At 38.6% G+C, this 17,223-nt stretch overlaps 1 protein-coding gene across 1 annotated transcript in view; it reads right to left on the bottom strand.

Annotated features, from left to right (window-relative positions):
• The window catches only part of ARHGAP33 (Rho GTPase activating protein 33), a gene marked incomplete in the record, with an annotated part of 3,206,105 nt that extends 3,189,796 nt beyond the window's left edge, over positions 1-16,309 (bottom strand). The window contains 1 exon segment of the mRNA XM_044080442.1: positions 16,248-16,309.
• Between the last annotated feature and the right edge of the window lie 914 nt (positions 16,310-17,223).

The raw sequence follows: 17,223 nt of genomic DNA, 5'->3' as shown, positions 1-17,223 counted from the left end.
AGATTATCCAAGTGCAACTAACTCTGGACAAGACTGCAATCCAAATTGTAACTTGCTACAGATCCCCCACCATGCCCCATGATTCCCACTCCTCATTTCTTGCTACACTAGAAAATATTAGGGTACAACCCAACACCCTAATAATGGGCAATTTCAACTACCCCACCATTAACTGGGAAATCTATTCCTGTACCAACTCTTTTGCTCACCGATTTCTGGAATTCAGAAATTCCAACACCTTGGATCAACTTATCGACACCCCCACCAGGGGCAGGAATATCCTAGTGCTGGTCATTACCAACATGGGTGACTGGTGTTCTACACCAGAGGTCAATTCCTTGTTGGTCAGATCCGACCACAAGCTAATCACCCTAGACATCCACATCCTGCCCCTACCCCCCATTAGGGAAACTACAGTAAAAAATTTCTCCAAAGCCAACTTCACGCTTCTTAAGGCAGAAGTGGCAAACTTCACGACACCCATGCAGACGGACAATAGAGGTACGACTGCTGAATCCACCACAAATGCACTTTATAAGCACTTACACGAGTGCATGGATCATGCTATCCCTAACAGAACCAAGATGGTATCCTCCAGAAAAATGAAGCCAATCTGGTGGTCCCCTGCCATAAGCAAACTCTACAACAGAAGAAAGAAACTGTTGCAAAAAAAAGTAAAATCCCATGATTCGAGGAACTCCCTGGTCAGCCTCAGTAAGAAGCTGAGATCCCTCATAAAATCCTCCAAAGCTAGTTACAAAAATAAAATCACCACTGATTCTAAAGACAACCACAAAGCATTCTATAGCTATGTCAAGAATCTCAATGGCAACACTCAGATCTGTTCTGAGTTACAGCACAATGGCACTAAATATACAGAACCAACTGATATTGCCAACATCCTGGCAGATAGGTTCAGTGCTAACTTTACCCCCTTCTCACCCCCTAAAGGGCCCATCTCTATAACAGAAGAATGCAAAGTTACTGTAATCATGGCTGCACAGGTAAAAACCACACTCTCTAAAGCCAAGAATACAGCAGTCATGGGACCAGACAACATCCCAGTCTGCATTCTACATGTACTACAGAATGAACTGGCATCCCACCTAAGCACCATGTTCAATCATAGCCTCACCTCAGGCTTTGTGCCCACTGAATGGCACACAGCGATGGTTATCCCATTCCACAAAGGGGGAGCCACCACGGACCCTGGGAACTATCACCCCATTAGCATAATGAGCCTGGTCTGCAAGGCCATGCAACGTATCATCATGGAACTTATAAACAAAGACATTGGTAATCTCCAAACTCTGGACCCCACTCAGTTCAGGTTTGTAAAAGGCAGATCATGTCTCCTAAACTTGATAGACTTCTTTGAAGCAGTCACCAAAGCATTAGACGAGGGTAAGGTGGTTCACACAGCTTATCTAGATCTCGCCAAGGTTTTTGACACCATTCCCCACTCTGGAATTATAGATAAACTCACTAAACTAGGTATAAATCCCTGTGTCACAAGATAGGTTGCCAACTGGCACACTGACAGAACCTACACTGTGAATGTAGCAGACTCCAAATCTGACTTCAGACCAGTGAAAAGTGGAGTACCACAGGGTTCAGTCCTGGATCCTCTCCTTTTTGGTATCTACTTTTCTGAAGTACAGGCTAACACAGAAGGTCTTTAGCTAATGAAGTTTGCAGATGACTGCAAACTAGGAGCCATAATTGAAACTCCTAACGATGTGGACATCCTACAAAAGGACCTCATTGAGACAGATGCCTGGTATCAAAGCCATGAAATCAAGCTCAATGCCAAAAAGAGCATTGTCATCCGCTTTGGTAAAAACTCTGTACCCGTGAGCTATCACATAGTCAGAAAATCCTTCTACATGGCACACCTCATCACAAAAGATTTCTCATCCAGGAAAAAGAGGTCATTGTTCCCCTCTACTCATCTCTCATTAGACCCATTATAGAGTACAATGCCTCTTTTGGTATGTACGTCACAGGACATCTACAACAGTTGTAAAGGCCACAGGAATACCTCACAAAGAAGATTATCGGCCTCAAACAGATGCCCCACACAGACCATCTCAAAAAACTCCAGCTTTACTCCGTCGCATATCACCTACTCAAAGGCGAGCTCGGCCTAACATGCAAAGCTATGGCTAACCCAGAGCTATTCAACATGCTTCACTGAAAGAAATCCCAATCCCTCCGAACTACATGCTCTAGGGACCTAACCTATGTCACCATAATAAACAGAACATGCTGGGGGAATAGATTCCTGTCCCAGAGACTTCCCATACTCTGGAACAAACTACCTATCTATATCAAACAAAGCTCCTCATTAGCACTCTTTAAGAAAAATCTTGATGATTGGATGGGAAATAGGAAATTCACCCCGGGGATCACCTCTGGGGATCTGCTCGACAGGACCACAGGAAAATAATTTTCTTGGGTGGCGAAAGCCAGTGTACCTTTTTGGCTAGGCTTATATAGGCCCTAGGGGCAATAGCCTAGTACCTACCTATGAAGGGCTCCTATATATATATATATATATATATATATATATATATATATATATATATATATATATATATATATATATATATATATATATATAAATATATATATATATATATATATATATATATATATATATATATACCTGATATATATATATATATATATATATATATATATATATATAAATATATATATATATATATATATATATATATATATATATATATATATAAAATGCTGTAGATATAGCAAACTTGTTGGCTGACAGATTCAGTCAAAACTTTACCTCTCTGTCCCCCCATCAGTAAATCAGGACATCACCAGTACCTGCCCCTTCCCCTTATATCTATCGAACAGGTCATCACCACTCTCTCAAAGACAAAACATACCGCCTTAATGGGACCTGATAACATCCCAGACTGCGTCCTACATGAACACAGGCAAGAACTTCCAGTACCACTAAGCACCCTATTCAACCAAAGCCTGAGTACTGGCTTCATCCCAGCTGAGTGGAGGACAGCCACTGTCATCCCTTTACAGAAAGGTGGAGTGTCCACCGAGCCGGGAAATTATAGCCCCATCAACCTACCTAGTCTGATCTGCAAGGCCATGGAATGGATTATCATGGACCTCATCAATAAAGACATTGGCAGCCTCCAAACACTTGATCCCACCCAATTTGGCTCTGTCAAGGGGAGGTCATGTTTGCTAAATTTGGTCAACTTCTTTGAGACAGTCACCAAAGCCATGGATGAGAGGAAGACTGTGCACACCGCCTACCTTGACCCGGCCAAAGCCTTTGACACTATTCCCCATTCGGACATAATAGACAAACTCTCACAATTAGGCATCAATCCATATGTTACCAGATGGGTAGCAAACTGGGTCACTGATAGAACCCACGTAGTCAAAATAAGGGAAGCCACATCAAGCAGTAGACCTGCAACAAGTGCCATACCTCAGGGTTCAGTACTGGGGCCTCTGTTATTTGGGATATACTTTTCTGAGGTGCAAGCCATAACTAGTGGGCTATGGCTGACCAAGTTTGCAGATGACTGCAAGCTGGGTGCTGTCATCAATTCCCCTAGTGATGTGGACATCCTCCAAGAGGGTCTCACTCAGACAAATGACTGGTGTCAGAAACATGGCCTCAAGCTGAATACCAAAAAATGCATCATCATCCCCTTTGGGGAGAGTGACATCTCCACAAATTATCACATTCATAACAATGTCCTAAGCACTCAATCAGTCATGAGGGATTTGGGCACCTAGGGTGATATCAACCTGACTTTTGACCACCATGTTGCTTTCGTTGTACAGAAAGCCTTCTACATGATCCACCTCATAAGTAAGGGTATCTCATCCAGGGGCAAGGATGTCAAAACATCCCTGTATTCTTCCCTTATAAGGCCCATTATCAAGTACAATGCCCCTTTCAGCATGTACTTCGCAAAGCACATGCAGCAGTTGTAGAGACCTCAGAGGTTCCTCACCAGAAGAATCCAGGGCCTCAAGCATCTACCATACACAGATAAGCTAAAAGCCCTATCCCTCTACTTTGTTTCATACAGACTCCTCAGAGGTGACCTCTGTCTGGCATACAAGGCATTCACAGACCCCACCTTGATGGGACTGCTGCATATATGCAAGTCAAGTTCCACTTGAGTAACCTGCATGTGTGGCCTCAACCTGGTCTGTGACATCAACAAGACTTGTTGGCAGGACAGATTTGTGTCCCAGAGACTCCCCTATCTATGGAATAGACCCCCTATCCACATCAAGCAGTGTACCTCTTTACCTCTTTTTAAGGGCAACCTGGATAACTGGATGGGAAACAGAAAATATACCCCTGGGATTCCACCCATGTCCCTGCTGGACAAGGGCATTGGGTGCTGATTTGGCTAAACATGGGCTAAACTCTTGGCTAGGCTTATAAGTGCCTCAGGGCCAATAACCTAGAAACCTCCTATGATGTCCAGCTGGCTTCTTCCTCCTTATGTGCTGGCAGAACAACAGGGTAGTGGTATAATTTCAGTTACTAACAACCATTCTATGAATAGCATTCCTTAATGTGAAAGTATTTTAAACAGGAAGAAGTAAACAAAATATAAGATCATAGATAAAATTTAAAAAGACTTTATGTATGTCTGTATGGGTCTACCTCAATATGTCAACATGCCATATTATTGAAACCCATTTTATCAACTCCATAATATTGAAAGCTGACTTAGTTGAACTTCCAGAACAGTGAAAACGGCTTCCAAGAATGTAACAACCTGGCCACCATGGAGAACTTTGCCCTTTTCCCCACATCAATGCGATCTCTGAGTTGGTATACCTAGTTAGGGGGATGTGTGGGAGGCACACTCCCACTTTGGTAAGTTTTGTGTGCTTCATTTTATTGCTTTTCAATAGTTCCCAAGTGGTTACATTCCCGCAGTCCATTTCTGCTGTTCCAGGAGTTCGACTAGGTCAGCTTTCGATTCTATGGTGTCAACAAAATGACTTTCGATAATATGGCAAATCGACATAATGCAGTAAATCCATCTGTATATCTATATAACTCTATATATCTCTATATCTATATACACACACACACACACACACACACACACACACACACACACACACACACACACACACACAAATATGAGTGTTATGTGAGTTATCACTGCACGCATTTCATCACATACTGAAATGCTGTTGGTGGTACAGTTGATCAAATTCTGAAACTGTTGAAATTCATTATATCGACTGTTACATAATTCTTGTGCATTTCCCTTTTCCTCTTATCTGTGTGATCCCAAGTAAACTTAGTTTTTTTGTTTTATTTTTTTCTTTTTGTAATTGCAGATGTAACCTATTAGTTTACATTTGTGATTACTTTTTTCATTCTTTTTAGTTGCAATTAATGGTAATCATTGATAACTTACATTGATTTGATGTTTTGTGTTTCAATAAAACTCACTATAAACTTATATATGTATATATATATATAGGTCTATATAAGATGACTGAGTTTTCAGAAACTCGAAATTCATATGGTCAAGACCATATGATCGAGTTTCCTAAAGCTCAAACATCAAACACACACACACACACACACACACACACACACACACACACACACACACACACACACACACACACACAGAAAAACACAAAAATATACATTTTTTAACATTTTTGGAGGAGGGCAAGTCCCCCCTGCACCTCCACACCCCTTGCAACTTATATATACCAACTCCGATTTCACACTACAATGAATAAAAAGGTAAATTTCCTGAGCCACACTGTATTGCAATCTCCATTCAAAAGCTTTGGGTTTTCAAAAACTCAATGATATGGTCCCAACCATTTGAATTTCGGAAAAAAAAAAATATATATATATATATATATATATATATAAATATATATATGTGTGTGTGTGTGTGTGTGTGTGTGTCCGTAGTTCAGAATATCAATAACTCAAAATACTGAAACCAAGTGTTGGCTGGTGACTTCAAATTAAAGTGGGGCTGCAGGAGACAGCAGAATGGGTGGGGCCAATGGGAAGGGGTGTGACCAACTAGAAAGGGGTGGGGCTATGCTCAAAACCACAACAACTGGAACTTTAATTAAATACGCTGCTCTGGGTGCCAAACCATCACTACGAGAGTCCAATCAAGACAAAATGAAGTGTAGAAGAAAAAAATATTTCAATGCATTGGCTACATGACAACTTACTTAATATCTATATGGAAACACAAAAGTTGTGAGGCATGAAAAAATAAATTGCTTTTTAAATACATTACTGGAATGCCACTTAAAATCAAGTATAAAAAAAACTAGCAGCACTCAGCTCAAACCACTTCTCCTTGTACTGCAGTTCTAATTATAATTTATATTCAGCTGTATAAAATTACCAAGTAACATGCTGAAAGTAGCAATCTCTGTGATACCCCCCCTTGTAAAAATGTTTCTTATCCAAAAAAGACCTGCTGCCTGACAACAACTATCAACTTGTTTCATGGAGAACACATGATCAAAGTAAAAAATGAACAGCGAACAAGAAACAAGCTCAAGATAAATTGCTTAAAGGATTACTGCACAGGTTATGGACCACACATGATAAATTGGCATTCTGTTTAGTTTAAGGATAAAGCCTGCAAAGATAACTGCAAGTCTCCAACAAATGTAATGAGCTTCTGAAAATACTGTAATCCTGTCCTTTATTACAAATACTGTCATATGCATTTCAATATCTAAGACTTATATGTTATCTAGTTATGTAAATATTCTCTGCATGGCAACAATGAAAAGGCTTTCAGTGTTGGTAATTCTTTAACAGTATGCTTATTACAGCTTACTTGCATCTTACAATCTCCGACAAGCTTACCTGATGGTCATTAAAGCATTGCTACTTTAATACAGAGCAACAGGGCACTGCAACAGCATGCATTTTCTGAATAATAAGAAGCATAAATCAACAGTATAAAAATATGACAGAAAACCAGAACATTCTGCAAAATCAAAGACAGATGAAAAACCACGGTCGTACTTGTGGTCTACCCTGGATGGGGGAATACTCTGCACACTTACACTGCATAACTGCTCCTTGCCTTGCTTTAACACATCCAGAGCCACTACAATGGGGAGTGGAGTGCAACAAGTAGGTCACAGCTTGAAATGTCTCTGGCTGACGGTGATGGCTCTGACACTCATACCTCTCAACCTCAGAGCAAGAAATCTGGACAAAGCCATACATAGAAGTGGGACACAGGCCCAAAAATAAAGACAATTTTTAAATATTGCTCTTATAAATGTAGAAAGATAATAGAATAGTAGTAGGTCTTGCATTAGTATGAATTTTTGAAGGGTATGAAATCTAAAACTCAAATGTCTGCCATTATTTTCTAACTTCAGTCTTTAATGATTTGCTATTAATTTGCCAGAAAATGACAATTTTATGAAAAACAGACCAAAAATGTTATGCAGAAATATAAAATTGCCACACAATACAGCTAGGAACATGTCAAAGAAGGACACCTTTTTAAAATTAGTACTGTTAACCTGAGCAGCTGACAAAATAAGAGCATCTACATGCATTTCTGAAATAAAAGTAATCTATAACTCTGATCATTACAGTTATTTATAATTGTAAACCCTCCATGTTTTCTTCCAAAATTGCCATTTTGAAGAGAGATTATTAGGGGGAGAGCAACATTTTGAGCCAAAATTGGAGACTGTTTAGAGGTTTGGATATTCCTAGTTCTATAAAGCGATTTATTTGCATGTACCTCTCAACCTCTTAATGCAGGAAATCTGGACAAGGCCAAATATGTTGGGGAACATACAAACAGTACTAAAAATTGCTCTTGTATAAACTTAAGACAGTTGATAGAATAACAGGTCTTGCTTTAGCATGCATTTTTCTGAAGGTTATGATGTCTGAAACTCAATGTCTGTCATTATTTAGTGACTTCATTCCTAAATGATTTGGCAGAAAACCACAAATTTTATGAGGAACAAACCAAAAATAAGAAGCAAAAATCTATTAATTCTGAAAAATTCTGGACAGTTGAGAGGTATAGTTCAGCCGGGGCTGTCTGAGTTTGCTGCCCTTCTCCCCCTCACAAAATCATGGGCGAATGGAGCGTCCCCCCTGCAGCCATTCCAATGTCCCATTCCTTGGTTATTTTGCCCCATTTGCCATAAACACTGTAATGTGCATACTGCTTTACTACTGCAATGATATGGATTTCATTTGAAAGTTTTATTTTATATTTTACAGCATAAACCCTAGTAGATATCTGCTAAACAAAGCAATGCAGTCTCACAATGAAAATAGACTTAGCATTAAAACTTCTCTGCCCTTGAAACACACATTCATTAAAATAGCATTGAAACCCAAATTCAAAGAAAATACATTTTGCCAGTGGCAGATAAAGATTAATTTTGGGCTGTTTTCAAATCATAGGCCCCTTGAAAATGTAACATACACATGCTCTTTGATACACCTTCCTGACTGTACTAAAGTATATTCCTGGTATAATACAGTACAGTTGTTAGACGGCAATTTAAATTTATTGTTTTGAACATTTTTCCATTAAACAATGAAACAAAATGCATGCACCAATAATGGCAAAACTGCCAAATTTAGAAAATTTTCATCATAAAAGTCTACTCAAACTTCTACAGTCCACCAGTATCAGTAAATATGCACGATCTCTGAAGAAGTAAAAGTCATCTAAATAATTCCACATTAAAGAAATCTGTTAACTAATGAAGAGGTTACTGCTAGCAAACAACTTTATATGTCATTGTTTCATCTACAAATAAAATGCCTGTTGCCCTTGAGGAATAAATTGCCTATGCTGCATTCAAAAAATGATAAGCTAGTAATATTGCAATAGGGAATGGATGGCAAACTGATAACAGGTTCATAGTTATTAGGTATCTTCGCCAAAGAGGACTGCAGCATCCATCCCCATTACAGCAGAGTACAGTATCAGCAATGGATCTACCTACTGTGGGAGTAGAACCCACAGCCTTCTGCATCAAAAGCAAGTACACTACCTGTTGTGCTATTAACAATGTAAGCAGACTCAGCATAAGCAACACTAAATTTTTGTTCCCCTGCAGCTCTCATCTCCTTGTAAAATCTACTCGACACTCAGCTGTATCTCTGAACTTTGCAGCACAAGAAATCTGGAAAAAAAATAAAATTATTTGGGGGGGGGGGTAAAAGCCCAAAAACCAGGGACACATTTTAAACATTGCTTGTATAATGTTGGAAAGTTGCTGAAATAAAATGCTGTGTTACCACCATACATTTCACTGCCAAGTATTGAACCCAGGACCCTGTGCAAAACAGTCAGAGCAACATACCACTATGCCATATCATCTATTTTTATGAAAGAAAGGAAGACTGAAACTTAAGTGGCATCCATTTAGTGAATTCAGTTCTCACCAGAGCTGTCAACATCTTAGCACAAAACACCTGAACAAAGCCAAGAATGGGGGAATACAGCTCCCAAACATATTCAGTGAGTTCAGTTATCACCATAGCTCTCAACCTTGGCACAAAAAACCTGGACAAAGCCAATAATGGGGGAATACAGTCCAAAAAATAGGGACAAATATCCATTGAGGACACTAGAGCAAACCCACACAAACACAGGGAGGACATGCAGACTCCATACAGAAGGCACCCCAGCTAAGAATCAAACCAGACAACCTGTAGCTGTCAGGCAACAATGCTACCACTGCACTACTGGCTGTGTTAAGTAACAAAAATACAGAAACCACAGATTTTATGAGGAACAGAACAAATATGAGGCAAAAATCTGCAAATGTTTTGCAAATGGTGGTGGGATGGGAATTCAGGCTCTTGTCATTGGGCCCAAGGTACAGTGTTCAAGCCTTATTCTCTAACCACCACCATGTAGCAACTGGGGCATCACAAATACACACGCACACACACACACACACACACACACACACACTTCTGTCCTCTATAAACACCCACTGTCCTTCATAAACACACACACAATTCTGTCCTCCATAAACACCCTACCAGTCTCTGTCCTCCATGCGATCCTGTACTCTGCAGCAGCCCAGCTAAGTCCTCCGTAGCGATCCTGCAGCCTGATCACCTGTCTCTGTCCTCCATAACGGCTCATGCATGTTGTTGGGTCTCCCGTGAGACGTGAGGAAGCTGGAGCCTCCTGCTGTTGGGTCAATGTGAGGAGGCTGGAGCCTCCAGACTGCAGGCGATGCAGTCCTGCACAGACCTCTGGGCTGGAAGGGCAGAGTTTCCTGCCTTCCCTATCCGTACTGCCTAACAGAGCAGTCTGGAGCTCAGGAATGAGCACGTATATGTGCATGGAGTTCTGGTCTGCCTAACACAACAGTCAGGAACTAAGCACGCATGTGCGGAGTCCAGAAATGTTTAATTTTATTTTTATATGTTCTATGGTGGGGGGAATGGGGAATTTATTTTATTCATTTTACAGGCGGGGAGGCTGCAGTCTTGCAGTCCTATAGCATGAGTCGCCCCTGCTGAAACCTTGTTAAAGCAGGGGGGCAAGACTCCACCCAGTACCACCTATGTTCTTTGCTAATTTTATCTATCAAATGTGGGATTGCGCAACAGTGAGGAAATGGCAAATTTCCCTTTTTCAATATTTTGAGTTTTCAACATTCTGAGTTTCAGTATTTTAAGTTTTCTGTCATTCACTTCAGTAAAACAGTCAAGTAGATACCTATACCAAACACGCACACACACACACACACACACACACACACACACACACACACACACACACACACACACACACACACACACACACACACACACACACACACACACACACACACACAGGTAGATACTCTCTAAAAATTCTCCACTTGAACAAACAACTGAAACATTCAACTCTTACTTATTAAACATCCTTACACCCATGCTCCCATCAAGATGAAAAGGGTCAAGGCAAACCTCTCCCCAGGCTGAATCATGAAACCAAAAAACTGTATAAGTTGTAGAGACAGAGCCAGGAAACAGTGGCATTCTGACCACACACCCACTTCCTACAAAACATACAGAGAATTACGTATCTAAACAAAGACATTAATTCCAGGGGGATATAAAATCATATTTGACTAATCTACAGGAATCTGAAACCAGGAATCTTATAATGTTTGGGTTAACCACAAACAAGCTCCTTAAACCAAGGTTGAAAAAAAAAACAGTCCTCTAGCCAGTGACACTGACCAAAATATAACATCTACATTTAACTCCTATTTCATTAATGCAACCTCATAATTACTCCATAACACCTCCCCCCTTGTTATTGACTGCACACCGGCAGACATCTAACAATTCTCCTGCTTTCGTTCTGTACCTAGTACCCACTAAATGGATCAAAATACTCTTTAGCAAATTGAAACCTACTGCCCTAGCAGCTGACAATCTCCCGGCAGAATATGTGAAACTTGTAGCTGAAATCATTGACTATCCAATGTCTAGTCTCACTGATACACCCGTCTCTGTATCTCACATTCCTACCCTCTGGAAAAAAATCATATATCATTACACTTCACAAAAGTGGTAAATCCTGGAGGTAACTGGGAACATACGTTTTGGAAATGTAACGAGTTGGTATTTTTAAAAATTTCCAACAAAGTACTCTGATAGAAATATTGGGTAAGCAGATTGGCGTAACTAAGGAAATGATTTTTTAAGCTAGGACACTAGACTTAGTAAGACCTTGTTAAGTTTAGTTCTGGTGGCTGCCAAAAAAGCAGTTAGTAGGAAATGGAAATCAGTCTAACTCAACTTTATTTAAGGTACTGAATATGGTATAAGAGATAAAAGAACTGGAAGTGGGATCTTTAAAAAGGGAAGAAACAAATTATAAAAATATTAATGGGAATTGTGGGAATAATAAATGCAGAATAATGCTCAAGAGGAGGAATGAGGTTTAAGAGAAGGCAGGAATTGAACAATTTATATAATATTGGACTGATGATAGTTACAAAAAAGAACATATGTGACTGTATAATGCACATAACTGGAAACATGTTAATAGGATTTGTTTTCTTTTATATTAACGTATTTTTGCCTATGTCTTAAGTGATATTTAATAAAAATGTTAAAAAGATAAGATGGGAAATTCACTGACCCATCTCACTTTTGGCGTAAAGCCATTCTTCCCCCACTACATACATTCACAACTACTGCAGTACCTTTTAAATAACAACCTGCTCTCACCCTTACAACACAGCTTTAGTCCAAATAACAGCACAACCATGGAAATCTTGTTCCTCCCAGAGGCAGTCAATCAATTTAGAAATGAAAAGTAAGTGTCTTTTTTAAATTCCTTGACTTTTATAAAGCATTCGCCACCACCATATCTCACCCAATCATGCTAAATATCTTTACTTAACTAGGTGTCTCTGTGTCTACTTTAAATTGGTTCAACAGCCCCTTATCTAATAGAACTCAATGAGTCCAAAGAAAATCCATACTCTCATCTTATTTAAAGTACCCCAAATCTCTCCGTGAGTCGCACAATAACTTCAACATTTACTCCCCAAACAATTTATTGTTCAAATTGTTCCCCAAAGCAAACTACTAGGAGTGACAACAAACTCAAATTTGGCATTCATGTACAAAAAGCAATTAAACAAGCTCACCACAAACTAAGCTTGTTCTACAGAGCAGCCTATTATCTGATAGTACAACCCCCCCCAAAAAAAACACACCAGAGCAACCTCCCTCGTTCCAAGCCAACAATATTCTCTGCAGTCCTTACAAACCTCCAAACTATTCAACTAAACAAGTTAGAACAATGCTATAACAAAACAACCAAATTTGCCAGTATGCCCAAATAAAACACATTTCTCAATGCCCTGACCTTCGCAGAACTAAACGTTGCACTCAGCATCCTCTTTTACCCTAAAAAGTGTTCTGCAGTAAGTCTAATAATAGAATGTGTTCTAAAGATAAATACCTTACCTTCTCATAAAAATCTTTCAACAGCCATGGGGATGCCTTATTTTGCAACTTCATATGCAAGGTATGGAATTCCTTACCCACATCCATTAGACAACTAGCAAATTCTAGGCTCTTTACTTTCATCAACATCTATTAATATCCTTAATGCTAATAATGCAGGTTATCATAATCATTTCCGGCTCTCTCCAGGATGCATATATTCCAATAACCCCTTTCTTCTTTATACTCTCAGCAATAGTCTGCATGCTCTCCATTGCACCAGGTACCTACTGAAAATATTTCCTTTGGACTCCTTTATGTTTTTTTTTTTACATTTCTTTATTGCATATATTGCATTTAATTATCCATATAACATTTGTTTACCTGTACGTTCCTCTGGATTATAGTAATTTTTCAATATAATGTACACATTACTACTGTAACCTTGTATGACGTACTACTGAGAATGTTTTGTTTCCTCCCCAGGTCTCTGCTGAAAAATTGTCTCTCATGGCCAAGTTGGACTTTCCTAGCAAATAAATACATTTATACATTCCTCTCAAGCAACAGTATAACATACTGACTGTAAACAATTACCTCAAAGAAAACCACTACCTGAAATTGTTCTTCTGGATAAAATGTAAATATTGGCAACCTTCATCCTGTTATCCTTACAGCAGCATCATTTGCAACCATCAGAGAGAAAATATTTCACTAACTGGTGTTATTTAAGGCAAAACTACAAAAATGTTATATTTGTTAACCATACTAAAGACAGAATATATTTTTCTGACATTCCTTGTTTTTGCATATAATAATGCACTGCAGGGTGAGTATTGATACAGAATAATGGGCATTTTAGGCTGCAGTGTCCCCATGTATGCAGTCAAGCCTGTCTAAGCAGCTAAAAATTCTACCGTTCTGCAGTACTTTCTACCTTGTTGGTGAGGCTTATGTACAGAGCTAAACATTTCTATTATTTTACCTCACTTGTCAGGCTTATGCTCACAGTTTAAAATTCTGTTATTCTGCATTACCTTCTACCTTCCTGGTCAGGCCTATGAGCACAGCTGAAAACTCTGTTATTCTGCATTACCTTCTCCCTGCCTGGTCGGGCCTATGTAAACAGCTAAAAATTCTGTTATGCTGTAGTACTTTCTACCTTATTGAATGCATTGCTTACCCATGCAAACTTGTATTTTAGGTGATAAAACAGAGTCATATGCTAAAAAATAAAAAGTTCATACAAACAATTTATCAAGCAGTTACTTTAAGCTACATCAGCTGATTTAAAAAAATGTCCTTAAAACTGCACAATTTGCATTTTCTGTGTTTAAATAAGTGCTGGGACTTGCTAGATATATTGGCTGAGCATGTGAAATAGTTTCAATAGCTGATCCATGTATTATTATTATTATTATTATTATTATTCAAAAGCCATACCACATCCCATTCTCCCAAAAGACAGACTGCTGAGTAAGAACTGTTGTTGCTTATTATTCCTGAACATGGATGTCCACACAGAATAAGCAATGACATTCTCACCACGCATTCTTATAGGACATGCCCCTCGGGACAGATCAGGTGAGGAAGCACTCTGAAATGTTCAGTTATAGTTAAGACACTCAACCTTCTGCATATTAGTTTTCTTCACAAAAGGCCTTTGCTTTGCAAATTCCAGTTTCTATTTTCAATGTGAAGTAAGTCTGAGACTCTTATGTTTTAATTGCACTTTTATAGCTATAATGCAAATTATTCTTTGCTTATTTCTGGACATAAAACTAGTTCTCTGCTTCAGTTTTCTCAAGTATATACAGTTAGAAATTGCAAAAGTATTTGCCACACACTTGCCCTTTAATACTTAGCAGATTTCATGAGGCAACATTTACAAAAACCTCATCTTATACGTACAAGCTAATTATTTGTGTCCTGAATCTACAGTAGAACTACACTCTGCTCCTTTCATATAGATGTACAATTGACAACATACAGACACGCAAATTTACCAACTAAAGAAAATCACTCTAGTCATACAGTTAACTGAATGCAGTGGTCCTTCTTTTGCACTAGCTTTTTTTTATTATTTTTTTGATAAATCCAAGCTCCTTTGATCCGCTTTACATATACACATTCTGCTAGCATTTCATTATGCAGTCCTACGTCACCACTGTCTTTATTAAGTAATGCATCCTGATATTAGTCCTAAATCCACCAACCACACCAACTGCTGTACATGTTTCTACTTCCTCTACTGTTCATTTTCACTTCTGTTTCACCAACCTACTATCTGGTGATAACTGTGCATATAATTATCCCTACTCTTTGTCATTTGTTCTGCATTGGTAACATACCCGTTGCTCTAAAATATTTCTCCATAATGCATGTGCCACATTTCACATTTCCCTTGCCTGCCCTAGTAGCTTTTCTTTGCACACTATCACCTGACTTGGCGTCCGTTTTCAAAGGCAACTTTCAAAAAATGAACACAATATTCCAGTTTAAACTGGTGACATAAAGTATTGTATCCTGTGCAATAGTTTGTGGTGCGTGGCTATTTGTTCAGCAGAATATAATGTAGTGTGTGCTTAACCATATAGTTACCGCTAACAAAACTGAAAGATATAAAATATGTATAGTTAAGACACTGACTTCTCTTTTACAGATATCCTAATTGTAAACATAAATTTACTTTCTGAGAATGCTTTCAAACATAACTCAGATTTTTAAACACACTGTTAGACAACTAGCAGCTTAAAGTCCTAGTTAAAACAGTTTTTATTAGCACTGAACTCATGTTACTTGTCAGAATTATGCTAATGATTTACTACTGTTGCATTAAAACCCATCTTTGAAGAAGATAGAGTGCATTTCCATTATACCTCACACTGTTAACTGAACGTTCTACCTGGAACCTGCCCCCTAGCCCTGTTACATCATCAGCATGTTAAAGCAGGTGTAATGTGAGACTAGTGACAGTTACATCGTGCCATGTTTTGTTAGATTATATATCAGTATGTACTACAGGTTTCTGACTTCTTTTGTTTCATGCACACAGCTAACGTTTACTTTTTTGACGAGAGGTGACTAAAACCAGGATGTTATGTCCTAGTATGCTTTTTCTGGTGAGTAAGAAACACAGAAATTCAGAAAAACTCAGCAGCGAAGGGTTGAATTATATATAAAACCCTTCTCTTACAACCTTAACAAAGTACTTTTGTAAAGTAGAAACACTGTGGCTTACCTTATTTCTGCATACTGGATGAATTTTAAAGTTGGTTTATAGTAGGTGTAATGTCCATATGTTGTTTTCTCTCTCTCTCTCTCTCTCTCTCTCTCTGTTCTCTTTCCTCTGTCTTTACTTATCAGTTAAATAAACTGCTTCTACTTCTCTTGTGATTGGCTGAAAGCATCACTCTGTCTCTTGTCTTTTTTTTTTTTTTTTTTTTGTTATTTCTTCCTGGAGAGGAAATGTGAATTAAACAAACCACTAGTCTTCTTCTTAAAGGGGAACAAGGAATAGGTGACTTCTTTTTTTATACTGTAAAATAAATACTTTGACTAAGCAGTTATACTACTGTGGTTTTCAGCTTTATTTGGAGAAGGCTAACAGTAATTGATAATAATCAGATGATCAGTCTGAGCTACTTTATATCTCAGATTAATTACAAACTGGAGCAATTTAGTAATGGCCAGTCCTGCACATTCTTTAGTATTACAGAAAGCAGACAGCAAGAGATCGTATCACTGTTCATTAGCAGATTCCCTTGAAATTTGAAGAAATGTGTTTATGCATCAGATTGGATAACAGATGTATTAATGTAGTAAGTAAAGTAAGTGCTGTAAGACCATGACCATTATAATGTAGAAGTTATTAATTAATTCCAGTAGTTTGGCACACTTTCCCTTTTTCTTGGAAAGTAGTAGTTTCACTTGGCATGCCAGCAGTCATACTGTAATCCATGTAGATCCCCCAATATGTCTGCTTTTCTGAGTAGTTCTGTCACCCCTTTTCCAAGGTATGCTACTTCAGGTTCTGTTGTTATAACGAAATGTTTAATATTTCTGAATTTGTATTTGACCCAGTATGTACAGCTGGAAGTATAGTAAGGTGTATCTTCAGTGAACGCTATTACATATCTGGTTGTAAAGAAAGCATTATGGTGACATAGCATTCATCATCTGTGGTCCTTCTTCTAAGCTTTCCACATGTACTGCAC

This window comes from Protopterus annectens, chromosome 8.part0, assembly GCF_019279795.1.
Source record: "Protopterus annectens isolate FY-2018-M chromosome 8.part0, PAN1.0, whole genome shotgun sequence".
Taxonomy (NCBI): Eukaryota; Metazoa; Chordata; order Ceratodontiformes; family Protopteridae; genus Protopterus; species Protopterus annectens.
Note: the sequence above shows the minus strand (reverse complement) of the source record. Positions and strands in the feature narration are given on the sequence as shown.